Source organism: Haliotis cracherodii, unplaced genomic scaffold, assembly GCF_022045235.1.
Source record: "Haliotis cracherodii isolate W230 unplaced genomic scaffold, xgHalCrac1.p SCAF_4, whole genome shotgun sequence".
Taxonomy (NCBI): Eukaryota; Metazoa; Mollusca; class Gastropoda; order Lepetellida; family Haliotidae; genus Haliotis; species Haliotis cracherodii.
The window spans coordinates 55,058,069-55,064,068 of NW_027266297.1; positions in this window are offsets into that span (position 1 = coordinate 55,058,069).

The following is a 6,000-nucleotide window of genomic DNA, read 5'->3' on the forward strand; positions in this document are numbered from 1 at the left end:
TGCAAGCACGTCGTTATGTAAGTGCAATTATCTTGGACGCGACGTTAAACCCAATTTCACCTCACCTTCATGAAATTAATGCGAGCAATGCGAGTGTCCCTTGCCTGCGGAGTTTATTGTTACGTAAGTTTCAGATTAGAAAAGATAGTGAGTGAGTGAGTTGGGTTTAACGCCGCTTTTAACAGTATTCCAGTTATATCACGGCGTGTCAGCTTAATGTGGGAGGAAAGCCCGAAGTGATGCAGGTCTCAGACGTTTACCACTTCGGTGAAACCCACGAGCACGGGTATGGTGCTGACAAATAGAAAAGATAACTGAATTGACAATTAAATGTCCATAATGTGTGTGAACACGAATTTGAATTGTTGAATTTGTTTAAATCATAATTTTAAAATGTCTAGCACCGTAAAGTCATTTTTGTATCTACTCGTCCAAATCAAACAACACTACACGTTGAATCTTTAAAAAAAGATTTAGATTATGTTCTCTGCGACAACATTAACCACTAAACCACCCTAGTATTCCTCAATGACAAAGTAACCCAACAACTGTGTTTCCAGTCACCAACCACAGTGCTGAACTGCCCTGGGTTAGTTGACCGAACGGTAAACATAGGACGAGGGTTCAAAACAAAAGCAATTATTTATTTATATCCCCGTTGCGCCTAACCAACCCCATTGACGTGTATACCCAAGGCAGTGGTGATAATTAGACACATTTACGATGCAAAAGCGTTAATCGATTGCAGATATTGATTTATAGGGATGATGGTGTCGGAACAGTCTCATCACTCGATTCAACTGATCTGTTTAGAAATTGCTGACATGGGATTTTATTAAACTGGTCCTTGTCTGAACCATCTGGTCAGTTTGGCCGTGCGGACGTTGTTATTTTGATAAAGGATACAAAATGTCAATATTGTTATTGATAGGGAGGTGATGCTTGCTGTGATGACGAGTGGTACATCTGGTCTGTAGATGAGTGATATACGAACGCTTCAGTCAATATATTGCAACTCATACATTTTGTTTGTTTGTTGTTTAACTCCGCACTCCGCAATATTTCAGTCTAATGACGGTGGTCTGTAAATGATCGAGTCTAAACCAGACAATCCAGTGATTGATAACAGAATCATCGATCTACGCAAATGTGATACGATGATATGCCGAGCCTGACCAGTCCCGTTAGTCTCCCCCTATTACAACCAGATCTTATACTCCAATTCGACACTCTCTCCTGTCAAAATCATTCAAACCATCCATAGGAGGTTGCGTCAGGTGAACTTACGAATAAAAGCTTAAAACATCTCGACGCGAGGGAGCATAAGCATTCAGAGCTACATAGTGAATTCACAAAGATAGCCTTGAAGATCCGGGTAGAGATTAGGTCTTCAGCAACCCATGTTTTCCGTAATAGGCGACTAACAGGACCGGATGGCCAGGCTCGCTGACTTTGTTGATAAGGCGATGAGGTATTTTACTCCACTTCATCATATGTTCTGGCTGTGAGGTATTTTACTCAACTTCAGTCCCGATCCTGCCAACTTGTTGAGCTGTCTGTTCACTCAATCTTTATACTACAATCGCAACTATGATGTCTGTATGTATTAACATTAAGATAAATCTATTACATTGTGCCTTTAAATCCCAAAAGAGAACTTCGCAAGAAAGCCGACTGGGGATCGGATGGCTGATCAGGGATAATCGTTACCCGATGACGTGGATCATGATGTATACATCTCGAGTTTCTCCTCCCTAACGACTTGCCTCTAAACACAAAGATACTACTTCATCGAAAGCATACTAAGTCTTTGAATCAGGCATACAGATCGAAAACGAAAACCTGAACCGGTGTTGGAAAAGATGGCGGCCCCACCGTCTCTACTTTGGTTTTCGGTTTCAGTCCATTTCGGCGAATATTACCTAGTCTAATGGCCAAAGGTGCATGGTTCCCTTGTCAGAAATGATATATTTTGCTAGCGCTAAACATCGGGATCTCGTTACATCTGGCAGGACGAAATGACCCAATACAGGTCAATAATATTTGTCTGATGTTCATTTCAATTGGGTCGCTACATGTATGTACAGTATATATATTACAAAAATACATATACAGGCTTTGGGCATATATAACATGTGTACACTATATGTTTTATGTAACAAGTATACACGATGTGGACATAGGGTTATATGTAACATTTAAACACGCTATGGGCATCTTATATGTAACATTTATACACTCTATGGAGCGGAGGGAATCATGCAAAAATTAACAGTTCAGAGTTCAATCTACAAAGGCTCCATTTTATGGTTACTGTTGAATGAGATGTCCTCAAAAATCGCATAAGCCTGCCCTCCGTTCGCAGTCTTGGTCGGTTGCAGGTGTTTCGTGGCAAGGTAAACTCACCATAACAACTTTATATATTTCTATACTTTAAGACATACTGAATCACAAATGCGTGGCCAAAATTAAATTTGAAAAGCGTAAAGATCTTAAAAATGATAGGCGAATCACCCAAACGAAAAACATCGCTACTGGATACATTGAATACACTGATCGAATTGGCCACTGAACCCTGACATCAGTTAGTTTCCAGCGTGCCCGTAGACGAAGCGAAGCCACATCGATATCCTAGTTCATACACTAACAATGGATGAATATAAGTAAATGACAGCTGTGTGGTAAGCAGAATCAATAAGATGGACAGATGCAATGGTCCACAGAAATTGTCGACCTTCTTTGTATGTTTTAAAATCAAGAATGATATCTTGCACGTGAGTGGCGCTACCGCGTGAGGCACGTGCAAACTATAGGATTCGTTTTGGTGTTACTTTTACAGACATAAACGTTCTTGCATTTTTGCATTCTTTGACGTTTTACATTTCAATTTTACAATTAACGTTTTATAAACTTGCCTCTTGATGTGAACATAATTGTGTTTGATGATTGGTTCACTATTCATTTTTACATGAAAATTCCTGACGTGAATCGAATCTGCATCCTCAGTAACCCTCTGTTTTCCCACTGAGAAACCGAGGCAGGTACCGCCCGTAGTTTCAGTCTCCTGTTGATCCCCGTTTCACTTATTTTCAACTCACTCCTACAGCTACATGTGTCATCTGTCAAAAGTATTCATGTTTCACATAAAATGATCTGACTGTATGTGACTGGCTGTAACTAGTTTGTGATCTTCGATATGGATATTTGAAGATAACGACATAGTATGAAATATAGCATTTCTAAAAGCTATTTTGTGGTCAACTAAAGACCATGTTCAACACTTTCCATTTCATATTGTTTTGAAATATCTCGCCTAATAAACACGTTCATTGTTTCAATTTCGTATTCAATTTCACACAGTACTGTACACAACATTTATCTATTTCACATGTATACGACGGGTACATACAAATTAAAACCATTTAGCGTTTGTCTTAAAGGCACGTTTTACCGAAAACATCAACATTTGTTTGGTAAACATTTTGTGTATTAAAATACGTGTTGTTTTAAAGGGAAATACAATTATTTAAATGTCTGCTCAGGTCTCGGTCAATATCAAATATTCATATCTATCAAACCATCATAGGCCTTTTGTTGGTATTTTGTATCACCAGATGTTGTTATCGAACAATACGTATGTCATAAACGACTATTGTTATGGAAATACTAACGTCATTTCTAGAGAATACAGTAGTATAGGTAATGGGGTTTCTGGACCACTTCCACTGGAGCCAGATTTATATACCTAAACCACCACTACAGGGGGAATTTTTGCAAAAATGATGATGCAATTCAACGATCGTCATAAGTCTAAACTAAATTGTAATGAAAATATTCTCTATTATTTTTATTCATACGTATACCATTATTTTTAACAAAGTGATACTCAACATTTTTTACTAAGTTCTTCGTTCATTTTACTAGGAGACCAGACTATATACTCTTCTTGGTAATTGGAAAGAAACAATTGATGACCGTATTTGGTTGGTTTGATGTCACCTATATAATATATACCTTGTTGTAATTCTCTCCATTTGATAATTTTGTCCCTGAGCATAAATGCTTCGATAGCTTTTTCGAGTTCTTCCTTTGTTGGTTTGTAATTCTCCATTATTATATATTTATGTAAGTATTCATTTAAATGTGATCTAACGATAGTAAGCAATCTATTTTTAATCTCCGACCAGTTCTTTGGTTTTGGCACGGAATAATTGACGCGCTTGTTGTCTCCCCTGTTCTATGAACTTTTTTTTCTTGTCTTTGCTAATACCACTGGTCTTACGAGAATTTGATCAAATTTCCTGCTTCATTACGTTCTGACAAAATTAAACGAAACTCCTCCTGGGATATCTTACAATCAGCCATTGCTGTTAAAATATGATCCTCAATGCTTTTCAACTTTGCTTTGGCGAGTATCCGAATATTATCATGTTTTAATGCTTTCTTTTGCAACTTCCGAGAAATGAATTTTATCACTATTCCCGACAGTCCTGAGACTCCAGCCGCTATTTCCATGCCAGTACGATAGGCGCGGCGATTATAGTTGATAATAAACCAACACCGGCTATACCGAGCCCCATGCTAGCCATTACAAGTGCGGTGTCAGCTCCTTCGAGAGCATTCACGGCTCTGCTATACTTTTTATACAATCAAAGTCTCAACTCCCTCTCCTTCTCTATTCGATGTTTTATGTCGCTTATTTGATGTAATTGAAATCCATCAACAGTATCCATCTTTTCATTGAGCGCTGGATATAAACCCATAGTGTAATGCTCCCATATAAATAATACTGCAACGTTGACGGTGGTGTTTCTTTAGCCATTTAATCGATAGACCTGGTAATATTTTGAAGGCAAATTCTGGTGCATCTCGAAACAAGACTTCAATAATAAGCGTAGAAAGATCAGGTATTGCAATCAAGTTATCTTTAATATCATTGAATTCAGTAACCAAATTTAAACTAACATTTTTTAATGCTGGACGACTACATAACATATGACCTGGGTTTTCTTGCAGGGGAGAGACTAACACACTTTTTCGTTTTGATGGTATATAAGCCCCGAGTACAACCCCACTATTTATTATCTTAGTTAAATTATGTGCCTTACCCGTCATCACATACGCTGGGGTAATGACGATATTCAGTAGCCACTCGATTTTTGCTTCGATCATAGTCCATTTATTATCATCGTTGCGAGTAAGATTGTACGAAGTGTTTTTATTGAGTCTACTAATGTCGACATCACTTAAATCTCCTAGATTACCTGTGAATGTAACTTCTTTCCACTTGTATATCTTATGTATATTATCTTGTAAGTGTAAAGCGTATAACTTACCATCAGTACTGGGTTTACCGAATCCTTCTGTGTCTCCGAGATCGGAAAGCGCAATTGTATTACATTGTCTGAGTGTTCCAGGGCCTGATGAATCAACCATTATTTATAATATGGAGTGTTACACTAAAGTATCCTTTATGTACAGTTTGATGTTTTACATCTAATACAGAAATTTTGAGGTCTGAAATAATACCACGCTTTAATTTTTTATATTGTAATGGTGAGAAAGATTCCGTTCTACCACTATTATATTTTTCATCTTTGACTGGAACAGATCTGAGTAGAGTTGAAGGACTTTCGAGTTGAATATTAACCGTTGTACTGATCTGATCGAGATGGATGCACAACTCTCTACAGGGAACTAAATTAGGCAATTTAAATCCCTGAACTGTTGTGTTGGGTTGTATTGTCACTTACGTTGGTAATCCAAGTGTATCTACTGCTAAGTTCGGGTGAAGGTCTATTTGTTCTTCTCCAGTGCTTAAACTCAGTATCCCATTCGACTCATTTTGTGTGAGACTAGCTCCCAAGGGCTTAAAAATTTCATCATTGAGTGAGCATACTTTGTAATACTCATCAGATATAGTGTGGAGTTTGTATTTAGTTCTTAACACATTATTACCTCTTGCAGCATTTATATTGGTCCACCGCGGGTAATACGTTA